The sequence below is a fragment of the Doryrhamphus excisus genome, linkage group LG3, assembly GCF_037039965.1.
Source record: "Doryrhamphus excisus strain RoL-2023G ecotype Guam linkage group LG3, RoL_Dexc_Guam_v1.1, whole genome shotgun sequence".
In the NCBI taxonomy this organism is placed as follows: domain Eukaryota; kingdom Metazoa; phylum Chordata; class Actinopteri; order Syngnathiformes; family Syngnathidae; genus Doryrhamphus; species Doryrhamphus excisus.
Window position 1 is genome coordinate 25243914 of NC_136359.1, and position 16959 is coordinate 25260872.

The 16959-nt window shown below is 40.7% G+C and overlaps 1 protein-coding gene across 4 annotated transcripts in view; it reads left to right on the forward strand.

The window, feature by feature from the left end:
• Positions 1-16959, forward strand: part of LOC131127761 (tenascin) — an 85144-nt gene that overhangs the window by 19924 nt on the left and 48261 nt on the right. For all 4 annotated transcript variants that reach the window (XM_058069986.2, XM_058069983.2, XM_058069982.2 and 1 more), the window contains exon 2: positions 14311-14450. The gene's annotated coding sequence lies outside the window, so the exon portion shown is untranslated. The remainder of the gene's footprint in view (positions 1-14310; positions 14451-16959) is intronic.

The following is a 16959-nucleotide window of genomic DNA, read 5'->3' on the forward strand; positions in this document are numbered from 1 at the left end:
CAGTATTGCAGCTTTATGCTTGTACTGCAAAAACAGCTGAAGAAAATGACACCATTTTAGAGGCGTTTAAATTACTTGCAGATTTTTGCTGGTGGTCCCTGAATGCAACCCACTCAAAAAGCATGATAATAATATTATTATATTAATAATAATTAATATATTATTATTAATAATAATAAATAAAAAATAAAATAAATAATAATAATAGTAATAATAATAAAATAAATGTTATTTATATTGCACTTAACATTACAGAAATCTCAAAGTACTACAAAGAAAGCATAAAATGTACTGAAATGGTACTGAATTGTGCTATTACCAATACCGTAACTTTTTCTTGAAATTGATTTGAATATGGTGACTATGACTATAATTAGAATAAAACATTTTAGGCCCAAAAATGTACTTCCAGACCTGAAGGTGATAATTTCCACAAAGCGGGATTCCTCATTTATGGATTATTTTCATAGAAAACCTGTTTAAGACAGATATATTAACATTATTCAGAATCACAGAGGCTGCACGGTGGTGGAGCGGTTAGTGCACAGGTCTCATAGCTAGGAGACCCAAGTTCGATTCCCCCCTCGACCATCTCTGTGTGGAGTTTGCATGTTCTCCCCGTGCATGCGTGGGTTTTCTCCGGGTACTCCGGTTTCCTCCCACATTCCAAAAACATGCTAGGTTAATTAGCCACTCCAAATTGTCCATAGGTATGAATGTGAGTGTGAATGGTTGTTTGTCTATATGTGCCCTGGGATTGGCTGGCCACCAGTCCAGGGTGGACCCCGCCTCTCTCGCCCCAAGACAGCTGGGATATTGTTAGCGACTGAGGCTCGAACCAGCAACAATCAGGCTGGGAGATGGGGAAAATGTCACAAAATATTGCATTGTGGGAAATGTGAGGGATATTTAAGAAGTCGTGTCTTTGATTTGCAGATCTGGTTTGGCAACATTTTTAGAGGGAGAGGACAAAGATGTGAAGGAAAAGACAGGAAATAGAACTGGAGGTAGCAGAGATGAGGATGCTGAGGTTCTCATTGGGAGTGACCAGGATGGATAGGATCAGGAATGAATCCATTAGAGGGACATTCCATGTTAGAGACCTAGGAGATAAAGTCCTTTAGGCCAGACTGAGATGGTTGGGACATGTCCAGAGGAGAGATAGTCAATATATTGGTAGAAGGATGCTGCCTTCTTTAAAGGGACAGGACAAACCAAAAAACTGGTCCATGGGGGTCAGAATGCTTATTGCTTTGTAGGGGATCCAAGTCTGATTTCCCCCAATGAAATACAAATTAATTTAGTTTTACATGGATTGTTTGTTGCTATTTTGTTGCTATTCTACCTCACCGTATACAATCTGTCTTCCTTCTATTCGTTATCGCTGTGGGCAAAAAGCACAATGCCCTCACTTTGACAGGTTAGAAAGAAAGCAGCGGAGCAGCAAATCCAGACAGAAGTAAACAGAGGGCGAGTTGGGGGTGTGCAAAAATAAATAAAATATATAAAAAAAATGAACTTAAATGGCATTTTTGATAAGGTGACATTTAAAGATATCTCAGCTCCTTGTTCTTTGAAAGGTCTTATTTTGAGCTCAGAGCAAAAGAAGGTTGTTGCTCAGTAGGAAGTCATTGTCACCTGTCAGTCAGAAAAGGGAAATGTTTGTTTTATTTCTTTTTATAGACCAGGGGTCTCAAACACGCGGCCCGTGGGCCAAATGTGGCCCGCAGGACACTAGTTTGAGGCCCCCGCCTTGATATGAAAGTTTAATGTTAGTTTGATATGGATGCTGTATGGTATCATGTACCCAGAAAAAATTATTACGTTTGATTCATGTTCATGTTAAAGGTTAAATAACTGTTAATAGTTATCCTCCCTATCCGTGTGGAAGTGGTACGTTTTTGGCTATTTAAGTTGAAAGGAAATAACTTGAAGGCTACCGTTTAGGTCGCTAGCTCTCTAGTTTGCGAGTTAGCATGTGCCTCTAAACCAGGGGTCTCAAACACGCGGCCTGCGGGCCACACTAGTTTGAGGCCCCCGCCTTGATATGAAAGTTTAAGCACAAGTTTGATATGGATGCTGTATGGTATCATGTATCCAGAAAAAAATATTACGTTTGATTAATGTTCATGTTAAAGGTTAAATAACTGTTAATAGTTATCCTCCCTATCCGTGTGGAAGTGGTACGTTTTTGGCTATTTAAGTTGAAAGGAAATAACTTGAAGGCTACCGTTTAGGTCGCTAGTTCTCTAGTTTGCGAGTTAGCATGTGTCTCAAGACCCTGCAGTTGCGCAATATGTTGTAAATAAAAAGAGTATAAATGTGACTATAGTCGTGTTTTGTCATGTCTACAGGGCTCTAATAATGCTTTGTTCATTTTAATCTGAAAAATATCATTTGTCTACCCACCAACTATATGTGCTTTCTTAAGTTATTATTATTATTATTATTATTACATTTATTTATTACTACTATGGTGTCCAGCCAATCCCAGGGCACATATAGACAAACAACCATTCACACTCACATTCATACCTATGGACAATTTGGAGTGGCTAATTAACCTAGCATGTTTTTGGAATGTGGGAGAAAACCGGAGTACCCGGAGAAAACCCACGCATGCACGGGTAGAACATGCACAGAGTTGGCCGAGTGTGGAATTGAACCCTGGTCTCCTGGCTGTGAGGTCTGCGCGCTAACCACTCGAACACCGTGCAGCCAAGCTATCAACCAGGAGTGGGCAAACCGCCCACCATGCATCTTCCTTGGGCCCATAATTCCTTTTATTAAAGCTTAAACATGGAAGGTGCAGCAGCCGACGTGCCTTGCGGTGCGACTGTGGCATGATTGAGTCGTCTTTCAGAGGTGAAAGGTAAAAGTGTCCCAACACTTCATTAAGCAGCGTAGGCAAGTAAGTAAGGTCAAATGAAGGTCTCAGTAGATGTAGGTGTGCAGCACCAAGGTGAAGACCTTCTCCCCTCCAGCCGGCTAATGGATGAAGTGTGAACGGTCCTGCCAGCGGTGCCGTCCTCGTCCCACCAAAGGTTCTGACTGGAGGTCAAACGTGGCAACGAGACGGATTGGTTCCGTCTGTGTCGAGTTAGCCGCTAACGGGATGACATAGTTTCCGTGCACAAAATATTCACAATATTCACATAAACATGTTTATTTTCATAAAAAGACCAAATGATTGTCTTTATACGACATTTTGTTGCATCATACGCTATGAAAAGCATTACGGTGGACCCTGTTAGCATCGCCAGTTAGCATGTAGCACGGTTAACGTGGAAAATTGGTTTGCTGACATTTTCCAGTTATTAATACGCTAAGTTTAACTGGGTTCAAAATATACTTTTTAATCACAAAGCACCCTTGTTAGCAGCTTGCTAAAACATGGCAACAGGAAGTGGAAGTCAGCTCCGTCCCCCATCGATGATGTCATCACAGATGGACTGTAGTATTTTGCTCACGCCACAAATCTGCAAAAAATTAACACAAAACATGATTTGATGGCTTTCCAAGTGTAGTTATTATCTATAAAACGATGCTAGATGCATCTAGATAATGCATATTAATAATGCATATTAATAATGCATATTAATAATGCATCTAAAGGACCAATGGAAGCGACAAATGAACATTTAACACTGAAGGGCGGACTTGGACTAAAAGAGCAGCTATTTGATTTCGGTCAGTGGTTCCCAAACTTTGAACCCAAACCTTCAGACATTTGACCAGGAGCCGTGCACCCCCTACTCCTGCACACTTAAAAAACATCTAGCTTAATATGTTCATTCACTTGAAATATTCAACATAATTCATTGGTTCATTCATTTTATAGCAAGTCCGGGTGAAAAATGCCATCCTTCTTTTTGAATCAATTGAATTTGAATGAACTCAGGAGGCACGCATTTTCATTTCATTGCAAGTTTTCTATCATTGTTTTATTGTTGTATGAGCAACAAGTGTTGCTTTTTTAACTATCGCCTACTTTGGACTGCTGTGATTTACACGTGTCCCTGAATGCAACGCCAACTTGTGTCCCAGGAGTTACGTGATGCACCTGAATGCACCATTTTAGAAATACCAAGAGCAGCACTGACAGCAGTTTGCTAATTTTGATCCTGCTTATTGAGTATGAAGTGTCTATTGTCTGACTGGCATCTTTCCATGGTGTCCCAACTCTAAAAGAACCACTACCCCCTTCTTAATCGTTTACAATAAATACAAAAATACATCCAATCAATAATAAAGCGTCGTTTTCCTCTCTCTTTAACCGCTGTGCAGAGTGGGCATCAGCAATATAAATGAAATGTTCAAGATGAATACACAAAGTAATCATTCAAACGTACTTATTTGTTGATATGATGCACACAACAACTTACCACTCTTTCTCCTACCTATGCCAATTCATGTACCCCTGGGGGTACACGTACCCCACTTTGGGAACCATCGATTTAGGTGATAAGCATGTGGAGGACTTGTTTTGAAAATAAGCGGCCTCGGCTTGAGCAAATAATCACTGCAATGGGCAATACATAGTGTATGTATGTATTTGCATAACTATAACTAATATTAGTCAAATCAAAAGGAATAATGAAATAAATGCAATAAGGAACCATATTTCCTGGCAGTCTTAATATGAGCTCATATTGGGGTCGATACAGACGTACATGGCAGGTAGCTCCCAATTGTAATAACCGCAATATCATCTTGATTCGGAATTGGCAATCTGATAATATGCTGACTTGCGGTCCACCGCTCCATTATTCATGAATTTTCAAATTTATGAAAAAAACTAAAGAAAACCAAACATTGACAACGATAGGTGGCACAGCATCATGATGCCGCTATGCAGATGCTCGCTTTCAACCGAATTAGACTGAATTCAATCTGAAAGTACTCAGAAAGTACTTAGAAAGTACTCAGAAAGTACTCAGAAAGTACTCAGAAAGTACTCAGAAACACGACCCTGGACGGGAAAAAGGGATATCAAGCTATTAACTTCTATTAAATCCTGAACAGAAAATGCTTCTCATGCTTCTTTATCCAGTTTGATATCCCCAGTCAAAGTTTATGCCCCCCCCCCCTCCACCGCCACCCATCAACAGTATTATGTTGTTGTGGATGCAGGGTGGGAAGAAGGATCTCAGCTGTTCCCCCGTCTCCCCTCCCATTCCGGTTGTAGGTGAGTCTCAATACGAGCTCCAGGCCTCCCTTTCCTTTTGGCTGACATTACCCAAACTAAGCTCATTTGTCCCCCCAATAGACCCGCGATCTGCCTTTTGTTGGAGCCCCAACCTCCCATTCACGTCCTTGAAGAGAGCAGACAAAGGAGGAAAAGACACAGGCCCGAACCCTTCGCCCAGACAGACAGCCCGAAAGGGAGCGTAAAGAGACGGCGGGCTTGAATGGGCAGCGACACGGCTCTGTCGAGCTTTAACTGCAGCCTTTGTACCGCAACGTGTCTCGATTCTCCGTAGTAGTCATTGCGATGACATCATGCAACAGGAAGCAGGAAATAACTCAAGATACGTGCTTACTTTTGTTGTTTCAGGTGTTTAACTCTTTGCTTTTATACTAAAAATCTGATACAGTAATCCAGTAATACAATTTTTAACATTATTAAAGCCCGCTACACATGAAATAGCACCCCTACAGTCACTTTGAGACATATATTACCCAATATAGTGGACATGATAACAGAAAAGAAATAAGCGTGTTGTTGTATAAGCGTTTCAGTGCTCGGGGAGCTGAGTAGGAGGCGGACAGGAAGTGACTTCGGGGGTTCAGAGTTGAGTTTTAGCTTCAAGAGAAGCTGTTCCTGTTGTGACATCAATCAAACTTGCAAGTCTGTTGGTCCGATTGTTCAAGACTGGTGCTTCTGTATCCACACGTGACTAATATTACATATCACGTCTTTGAATGCGTCTTCTCGATGCCTTAATTTAGTTCTTTAGTTTCTGAAAATCCTCCATTTCGGGAAAAATACGTAACATTTGCTTAATTTGATTTGATCTGTGAATCAGTTCAAATCATTTACTTAAAAAGGATCATTGAAAAGTCTTGACTGGCAGTACCCCCAACACTGAGTATCACATGATATCTTATTCATAAGCTGATAGCTTATGAGCTATCAGTTTGTTATAGAAAATCATTCAATCATTTTTCTTCCACCAGGATTCACATTGAATATTTTTCTGTATGAATGTAGCTCAGGCTTTATGTGCCTGCCGGAATATTCCAAAGCAGCTGACATATGAATCTACAAAGCAATAAAGTACGGCATATAATGTCGTATCCGTGCGCCGCTACATGTGAGCTCGGGTTCAGCGTGGATTCAATGGGTGGGATCTGCCATACTGTTCTATAGGGGCTGCTCTGCAAAGCTTAAAATAGCCGCGATAAGAAGCCCGTCTCCTGAGGCGTGTCTGAGACATATTATTACAAACAAAAAAATCCACGGAGCTCTAAGATTATGTTATGTATTTCATATCAGATATCTGTTTTGTTATCTGTTGCATGTGATGACCCAAAAATGATGTTGGAACACAATCAGCAACAAGTCAATACCATCTATAACTGTATATAATATTACAGTGATTTTCAACCACTGTGCCGCGGGCACACTAGTGTACCTTGAGAACCCGTCAGGTGTGCCGTGAGGAATTATCCAATATCACTTTTTATAGTTAACATTTATTAACCAGCATTTGCAAATATTACGTCAATACATGGACCCAAATATTCCAATTGCATTTGGTTTATTTGCTCAAACGGAAAGAATTGAACAGGGATGGAATATTCCTTTCCCCAATCCGATTGAGGTATCTTGTACCCGCTCAAACGGAAAGTTGTCAGACTGCGTTCTTCTTCTTCTTCTGTTGTTTATTGGCGGTTGGCAAGCAGCTTTGGTGTGCATTAGCGCCATCTGTGGAACAGAATCTAAACCCTTCTATACGCCATTCACAAGTCCACTTTTATTAAAAAAGAAAATATATATCTATATAAAACATGTCCTGAGTTTAATTATAAAATATTATCAAGATTGAATTTGATCTTCTCCTGTTTAAATTGATCCCGGGTGCGTTCTTTCAGCGAATGCTCAGATATGACGTAACACGCAGATCCAGATGTTCTTCACTTTTAAAAATGGAGGCCAGGAATCGGCATTGGACTAAGCAAAGTTTGTTTTTGATTCCAACTAAATTTCAAGACTAGACAGACAAAAAACTGGCAATGCGGAGTTATTCCAACAAGTGGAAGAAAAACTTGGGGAAGCCGGTATCACGTGATGTTGATGTTTACGTTTTACTGGGCATGCCCTATTGACTATTCTGGTTGATTTTCACGGCGCATGTAGACAAGAGATTGGAATATTCCTTTCCACAGAGTCATACGTATTCATTTTCATTCCATATATTTTCATTCATTTCAAATAATACAGTGTACATTTATTTCATATTTAATGTGGAACGAGCTCTGATGATGTGGTGTATTTGTACGGGACGTGGAGGTGGTCTACGTGTTTTATGTGGACCCTTTAGTTACAGCAAACACATGCAAAGCAGGAACGCTCCATCTGCACACACAACTTCAACAGTTGGTCAGTCAAGGGGAAAATGAGTCACATGTAACAACATGCGGGGTCAGAGGTCAGGGTTAATGACACGCACACATCCAGGGTTTTGACACTGTTGAGGACATTTACAGCTCCTTGATACAACCGGTCAAGGCAGGCGCGACTGTGTGTGGTCCCATTGCACCTCCTATTTCACAGTCACACGCCTCAGAGTCCAACTCTCACATTTCAGCTAATATGTCATGATGGCGTCCGTGATAGTGCTGATGATTCATGTCAATCATTTTGCTATAGCTAACTGTTTGTTTGTTCATAAACACAATATGATTCATGTCAATCATTTTGCTATAGCTAACTGTTTGTTTGTTCATAAACACAATATGATTCATGTCAATCATTTTGCTATAGCTAACTGTTTGTTTGTTCATAAACACAATATGATTCATGTCAATCATTTTGCTATAGCTAACTGTTTGTTTGTTCATAAACACAATATAAGGAAAAGGAAGGAAAAGCCTTGGTGTAAACTTTTGTCTTGGATTGGATGCTCATATTACCTCCTACTTCGCTACATGACAAAAAATAAAAAATAAATGTAACATTTTTTTAATTTTAAAAATTAATTAATTAAATTAATGAATAAATAAATAAAATAAAATTGCTAAATACAAGGATGAAGAGTCTTGAACCAGTCATGATGTGCTATATATATCACTATATTGACACTTACTATGGTACCCATTATGGCATTGGATGCTCATATCACCCAGTACTTTGTAACGAGACAAAAAATTAAAAAAAATGTTTTTACATTTTATTTTAAATTTAAATAAAATAAAAAGATATAACAATAATATTTAATAATAATTTATAATTGATTTTTTTAATATTAAAAAAACTATATTAGGAAAGCAGGAAGTGAAAAATAAAATAAAATAAAATAAAATAAAATAAAATAAAATAAAATAAAATAAAATAAAATAAAATAAAATAAACTATAAACTATATTAGGAAAGCAGGAAGTGAACAAATGTAAAAGTTAGTGATTGTAAAAGTACCAGATGGAGGGGTAGGATTTAATAAGCTTTGCTTCTTCCTACTCCTTTTGGACATGTGGAACTGGGAACTGATTATGGGATGCACTCAATTGGAATCTGATGCATGTTCAAATGAAATTAAACCATTATCATTACCATTACCATTACCATTACCATTACCATTACCATTACCATTACCATTACCATTACCATTACCATTACCAATACCATTACCATTACCATTACCATTACCATTACCATGTTTACGTGCATTCCAAAATCATTCATGCTAGGTTCATCGGCCATGTTAAACTGAATGTCGGTGTGAATGCTCGTTTGGCTATTTGGTTGGCCACCTCGCCTCTCGCCCGAAGACTCCAGCACGCCGTGACACTTGTGAGGATAAGCGGTACAGAATTTATGGCAATGCAAATGCTGAATCATGAATGAATCATGCACTGTATATGCAGAAAAATATAGAAATCTTTTCTTTTCACATTGTCTACTATGGTTGAGCTAGCCCTTTATGAATTATGAAACAGGCTCTCTCCATGGCTGTTTAAATGTTCATGGATTATTATCGCTGATTATTGCCTCCATTCCTGTGTTATTGTCTCATTAACGCATGAGAAAGGCTCCATGAGCCGAGGCGGGAGGGCGGGATCCGGGTCGTCGTCCAAGTGACCCTCCCTACGGACCTGACCCGCACGTCCCTCCTCGCTGCTACATAATGGATGAAGGACAGTCACGGGCAGGGAGGAGGAGGTATAGGAGCAGGCTCCTTATTACCTTGTGATTCATTTTTAATGAGGTAAACAGGTCTTTCCAGGTCACTAGCGCTCTCACAGACACCCACGGTGGGTGGTGTGTCTTCACCGTCAGCTGCCTTATTGCTGGCCGCTTTGACATCCTCCACGGCTGCAGGGGCTCCACTGCATAATTGGGTCTCGCTGTCATTGACACAACACGTCTCACTTCTCACAGAGTCTCGGAACTCCGAGTAAGATAGCGCCAATTACACGGAGGGGAGAAAAGCTTATTATCAGTGCTGGACCAAACCATTGCCACTGCTTTCCTCTCTCTATCCAATACATCTCTTATCTCTGTGTCACGTTAGGTGCTGGACTTCAACCATAGTACAGCAAAACTGTTTATTCGGAACGTATAGAAAACGATGGGGAAATGTAGAGACTAATAAACAACCAGACGGAGCCGTTTCAATAGAAATTGCATGAAAATGCTGAAGTTGAACTGAACGATGTTGACTGAGGATCAGACCAGCAACCATCAGGAATAAACAGAATATAAAATCAATTCCACCACACAGAGATGGCTCAACGGCGGAATCAAACTCGGGTCTCCTAGCTGTATGGCTTGAGTGCGAAACACTCGTCCGCCGTGCAGCCAATATGAGACACACAAGCACTGAACTTGATCGCCAGAGTAACAGGCCTTTATTGCAGGTTTGAATGATATAACAGTATAATAACATGGGCTACTGTTGAGCTGATTATATCTACTATATAAGGCAGGGGTCTCAAACTCAATTTACTTGGGGGCCACTGGAGCTAGGGTCTGGGCGAGACTGGGCCGCATCAGGTTTTCCAAAAAAAAAAAAAACGCATTAATTAAAAACAGAAGAAATGAATAAACTTTGCTTTGGTTCCAATTTTCTACAATAAAAGCTCTGATAAAACATTCCACTGTTCTCAAATATCTTACTTTTTATTTTTCTGCACAAAATAAGATGAAAAATAAATAAACAAATCAAGAATAAAGAAAATCAATCAATCAGTAATAAATAAATATAATAATAATAATAAAAACTTAAGAAAGCACATATAGTTGGTGGGTAGACAAATGATTTTTTTCAGATTAAAATGAACAAAGCATTATTAGAGCCCTGTAGACATGACAAAACACGACTATAGTCACATTTATACTCTTTTTATTTACAACATATTGCGCAACTGCAGGGTCTTGAGACACATGCTAACTCGCAAACTAGAGAGCTAGCCACCTAAACGGTAGCCTTCAAGTTATTTCCTTTGAACTTAAATAGCCAAAAACTTACCACTTCCACACGGATAGGGAGGATAACTATTAACAGTTATTTAACCTTTAACATGAACATGAATCAAACGTAATCATTTTTTCTGGGTACATGATACCATACAGCATCCATATCAAACTTTACATTAAACTTTCATATCAAGGCGGGGGCCTCAAACTAGTGTCCCGTGAGCCGCGTGTTTGAGACCCCTGATATAAGGTAATAGTGTAATAATGTGACTAAAAGGGTATTATTTCATGTCCAGAGGGCTCTAATAACGTTAAAAGCGTATTTAGATGGTAGGTGAGTTATTAGTAGTTATTAGTATTTTTAATTGTAGCACACAATAATATTGTTGTAAATGTATAATTCAAGGCCAGGCGCCGACACCATGCAATTTATGGTCACATCCCAAGGACGAGGTCTTGACACAAGCCAGGACAGGACATGTTGCCATGGGAACCAAGCCCAAAGAAAGACTTCCACCTGTCCAAGCGTGGCAAGGACGAGATACCTGTTGGCGAGAACGTGAGGAAGCCAGACCATCTTGTGCATAGCGGTTAACCGCTACGTCAAGAAAGTTACCCGGGAGGGTAACTCTGAGCTACCGAGGATCAGGTTCATGTTTCTCCTTTGAGGACTGCAGAAGGTGGACACTTTGGTCCAAAGTAAGATATTCCAAAATGGCCCTTGTCGTCGGAATTGTCGCACTTTAATGAACTAAAACGGGTTAGTCCAAGAACCCGGTGATGATCGCCGTAGATGTTCGGGGAATGGGAAGGCGGGGCTGTCATGGGGGAAATCAAAGTTGATGTACAGGTACGCTTTGGTAAACAAGGGAGGTGGAGAACTCCCACAGCAATTCCCCGTTAGGCTTGGCGAGGCAGTGATGGGAAGACAGAAGGAGAGGGAGCGTCAGGAAGGTGAGAAGAGGAACAGATGGTGAGATGCGGCGATTGGAAGCTGACGCTGGTTTTCAAACAGGTGCTATACATAGACACGCTTTCAATGATAGCGGTACAACCGCAAGTCATTAAAAAGGACATTTCCTGGAGACAGTATAGATATCCTCCTGCCTGGGGGGGCTGGGGGGGTGAAAATGAATTGACGAGCCCTTAAGTATTTTCTTTTTCCAACGCAAACGCTGTGCTTCATATATGCTATTGTGCTGGAAGAAAGATTAGGGAGGATCTTTTCTGCCTGACTGGTGACAGCAGCTCTCAGCAACAAGATGAGGATCATTTCCCCTGCTGAGAAAAACTCCACTCGGCCTGGATGGAACCTTCATCACGCGCACACATTTCACATCACGAGCTGCATTTGTCACTGGGAATTATAAAAGCTGGTTAGAGGAATCAAACATGGAGTGTATTAGTGTGCTTCGCACTGGCGAGTGTCTGAATTCAACATATCGTTCATCAAGCCGAAAAGGAAAATGTAACATCTGCAAAGCTCTTGACACACATGATGTACACGAATACAGGATTTACAATTCAGCTAGGAACGATAAAACATCAAACAGTACAGAAGTTAGCGTGTTTTGCACTGAACATTGAACCAAATTGTTCAGTGCAGTCCTCGCTTGTCCAGTTTGCTTGTTGCAGTACAGAAGGTTGGTGGCAGTTCAGACAGTACAGAAGTTAGCGTGTTTTGCACTGAACATTGAACCAAATTGTTCAGTGCAGTCCTTGCTTGTCCAGTTTGGTTGTTGCAGTACAGAGGGTTGGTAGCAGTTCAGACAGTACAGAAGTTAGCGTGTTTTGCACTGAACATTGAACCAAATTGTTCAGTGCAGTCCTCGCTTGTCCAGTTTGGTTGCTGCAGTACAGAAGGTTGGTAGCAGTTCAGACAGTACAGAAGTTAGCGTGTTTTGCACTGAACATTGGACCAAATTGTTCAGTGCAGTCCTCGCTTGTCCAGTTTGGTTGTTGCACTACAGAAGGTTGGTAGCAGTTCAGACAGTACAGAAGTTAGCATGTTTTTCACTGAACATTGAACCAAATTGTTCAGTGCAGTCCTCGCTTGTCCAGTTTGGTTGTTGCAGTACAGAAGGTTGGTAGCAGTTCAGACAGTACAGAAGTTAGCGTGTTTTGCACTGAACATTGAACCAAATTGTTCAGTGCAGTCCTCGCTTGTCCAGTTTGGTTGTTGCAGTACAGAAGGTTGGTGGCAGTTCAGACAGTACAGAAGTTAGCGTGTTTTGCACTGAACATTGAACCAAATTGTTCAGTGCAGTCCTCGCTTGTCCAGTTTGGTTGTTGCAGTACAGAAGGTTGGTGGCAGTTCAGACAGTACAGAAGTTAGCGTGTTTTGCACTGAACATTGAACCAAATTGTTCAGTGCAGTCCTCGCTTGTCCAGTTTGGTTGTTGCAGTACAGAAGGTTGGTGGCAGTTCAGACAGTACAGAAGTTAGCGTGTTTTGCACTGAACATTGAACCAAATTGTTCAGTGCAGTCCTCGCTTGTCCAGTTTGGTTGTTGCAGTACAGAAGGTTGGTGGCAGTTCAGACAGTACAGAAGTTAGCGTGTTTTGCACTGAACATTGAACCAAATTGTTCAGTGCAGTCCTCGCTTGTCCAGTTTGGTTGCTGCAGTACAGAAGGTTGGTAGCAGTTCAGACAGTACAGAAGTTAGCGTGTTTTGCACTGAACATTGAACCAAATTGTTCAGTGCAGTCCTCGCTTGTCCAGTTTGGTTGTTGCAGTACAGAAGGTTGGTGGCAGTTCAGACAGTACAGAAGTTAGCGTGTTTTGCACTGAACATTGAACCAAATTGTTCAGTGCAGTCCTCGCTTGTCCAGTTTGGTTGCTGCAGTACAGAAGGTTGGTAGCAGTTCAGACAGTACAGAAGTTAGCGTGTTTTTCACTGAACATTGAACCAAATTGTTCAGTGCAGTCCTCGCTTGTCCAGTTTGGTTGTTGCAGTACAGAAGGTTGGTGGCAGTTCAGACTCTGTGTGGAGTTTGCATGTTCTCCCCGTGCATGCGTGGGTTTTCTTCCGGGTACTCCGGTTTCCTCCCACATTCCAAAAACATGCTAGGTTAATTAGCCACTCCAAATTGTCCATAGGTATGAATGTGAGTGTGAATGGTTGTTTGTCTATATGTGCCCTGTGATTGGCTGGCCACCAGTCCAGGGTGTACCCCGCCTCTCGCCCAAAGACAGACAGCTGGGATAGGCTCCAGCACCCCCCATGACTCTCGTGAGGATAAACGGTAGAAAATGAATGAATGAATGAATGAGTTTGCTCCTCAAATGGAAGTGAAGATGTCCCACTCTGACGTTAATGTCCATTCACTCTCACTTCCTATTGGCTCAGTGTTACAATTTGCAGCTAATGGACCACAGACACGACCCCCCTCCCTTCCCATCTATCTATCCATCTCCCCACCCTTTCCTCCATCTTTTCCTCCCTCCCTTTCCCTCTCTCTCTCTCTCTCTCTCTTTCTCTCTCTTCCCAGCCTTGAGCTCTTTTGCTGCGGGTCACAATGGCGTGAAAGAGTGAATGGGTGGGAGGCGTTTAAGAGAGCAGTGAGTGGGAGTGGAGTCTGAGCGCAGAGGGTCCACGGTTTAAGAGAAAGGGGGTTCTCTCTTTCATTCTCTCTCTCTCTCTCTCTCTCTCTCTCTCTCTCTGCTCAGCATCAGCCGCTAGGTAGCCTCCATCGCTGAGAGCCAGGAGAAGTAAGACCATGACTGAGCTGTCAGAGCCCTGAGAGCTGCAGACCGCCGGCAGACGAGCAGAGTGCGTTGGTGTTAAAGCAGTGGATGCTGGGCAGGAGGTAAGCCACCTTTCTTACCTGGAAGCAGCCACGCTACGTGGAAGGAATGTGCTAATTTATTCAATCATTAGCATAATTAGGCACGTCGACTTGAAAAGTTGGAGCATTTTCACATTCTTTCACTTCACATGGGGTAAAAGTTTATTAGCACCGTTTTTCCATGACGCTCAGAAAAAGTACCCACAGCCATTTGTGCTGAAAGGAAAATTATTAATATATGAGTTATATATATGTTACATTATCCAGGATCAATGTATTCCTTATTTGAAAATAACGCTTTCTACTTTGAATTGAACAAAGAACATTTATTGAGTGTCTTATTAGCATCTTTGCTGTTGTTATGCTAATACGCTAAAACCCTCATTGTGATATTTTACTAGCTTGTTTGCTAGTAATTGCTATTCATTCATTGAAGAATTATAGGAAGAAGAGTTGAATTGTAATATTTGACACCCTATTAAAGCATTCAATGGGTTAGAAATGAGCAAAATATAATCTTTTGGAAAAACCAGCTGACTTCCCTGACACACTGCTGGGAATACTTCCCCGATTGTCACATGACAACCACTCCTGAATGTCCCACACTTGTCTCGTGCCGCTTCATCACTTCATCGTGCATCTTCACGCTATCATCTTTTTTTATGTAATATTCTACACTGGTCACTAGGTGTCAGTAATGTTACATTCATGTTTCGGGAGACACACAAGCACCAGACTTGTTGGCTGGAACAATTGACTTTTATTGACTGATGTCGCTTCCTGTTCAAGCATGAGTCTTGTTTATGTCTTGTTTATGTCTTATTATGTCTACTATATTGGCTAACATATAGCTAACTGTTTGTTTGTTCATAAACACAATAGAAGGAAAAGGAAGGAAAATTATTTTAAAAACTTTTGTCGTAAACTGAAAAACGGGTAGGAGACCCGGGTTCGATTCCCCGCTCAGGCATCTCTGTGTGGCGTTTGCATGCTCTCCCTTCCATGTGTAGCGAGACCCTCAAACAACGCACAACGATGAGCCAATTCAAGAAACAATACAAGCAGTTGATGTTTGCTAAATCCAAGGATGAAGAGTCTTGAACCAGTCATGACGTGCTATACATATCACTATATATATATATATATACGTATATATATATATATATGAATACATTATGCTTTTTCACCCATTATTAGTCAAGTTTTATGTAATATTCTACACTGGTCACTAGGTGTCAGTAATGTTACATTCATGTTTCGTGAGACACACAAGCACCAGACTTGTTGGCTGGAACAATTGACTTTTATCGACTGTTGTCGCTTCCTGTTCAAGCATGAGTCTTGTTTATGTCTTGTTTATGTCTTATTATGTCTACTATATTTTGTAATACAAGCGTAAAGGTGATTATAGGGATGTTATTTCATGTCGAGGGGGCTCTAATCACGTAAAAAGACATATTTTGAAGGATGTAAGCGGGTTTTCTATGCATACATAGAAACATATTCCATTTATAAGTAAGGATCCTGGAGGTTTACTTATAATTGTCAAGTATGAGGGATTTACTATATCACTTATCACTCAACTTTTTTTGTTTGTTCTTGAAGATATAATTGATAAATGTTACGATGTATCAATTGTAAGCTGATTGGCTACTTGTGGGCATTCTTGACAAATGTACTTTTTTTTAAAAAGTATTTATTGTGTATGATACTACATATAGGAAAATGGATTAATGATACAGTGCATGAATATAAGACAATTAGCTGAAGTGATAACTGCTGTGTGCTACTGTAGGTACAGGATGTGTGTGTGTGTGTGTGTGTGTGTCCAACCGTGTGTAGGTCCAGATGTATACTTGATGGTTTACGGCAGCAGACAGTAGGCTTTTGTAAGACAGGAAACAGACAGCTGCTTTGCGTTAGATGCTGCTGCTCGGCTCCTCTCTCTTAGATCTCCAGCATTGACACTGCAGACTGTAAACTGGCAACGCACACGCACACGCACACGCACACGCACACGCAAACATTGGGAATCATTTGTGCGACAGTTCAGTCCCATGGGAGGATGCAAAATGGACGGTAAATAAACAGTAACGGGCGTTTGTCAGTCCAAACATGTTTTGATTTTTCTATTTGATTTGTCTTTACACGTCGACAGTGACAGTAGGGGTGGACCAAGTGTTGCGGATACTAATACCGATATGCAGTTAAATATTTGGAATTACTGAATAAATGCAATATTTTTTTTAAAAAGACGTTGATTTGTGAAGAATTTAACAATACACAAGGTGCCACCCGCAATATTTTTTACATTCTAATAAAGATAATAAATGTCGTTGTTCACTCAGGATGATGGAGGATAACAGGCTAAAATACAGTGAAGTATAATCTTATCTTTACAGTACTAAACACATTTCATGTATAAAATGTAAGCTACTCACCGCTAATGACTGATGATGTAAGATGATGGATAGAAGAAATGGAATCGGTCACAGTCGAGCCCTTCGCTTGGTTGTCAGGCTAGCTAAAC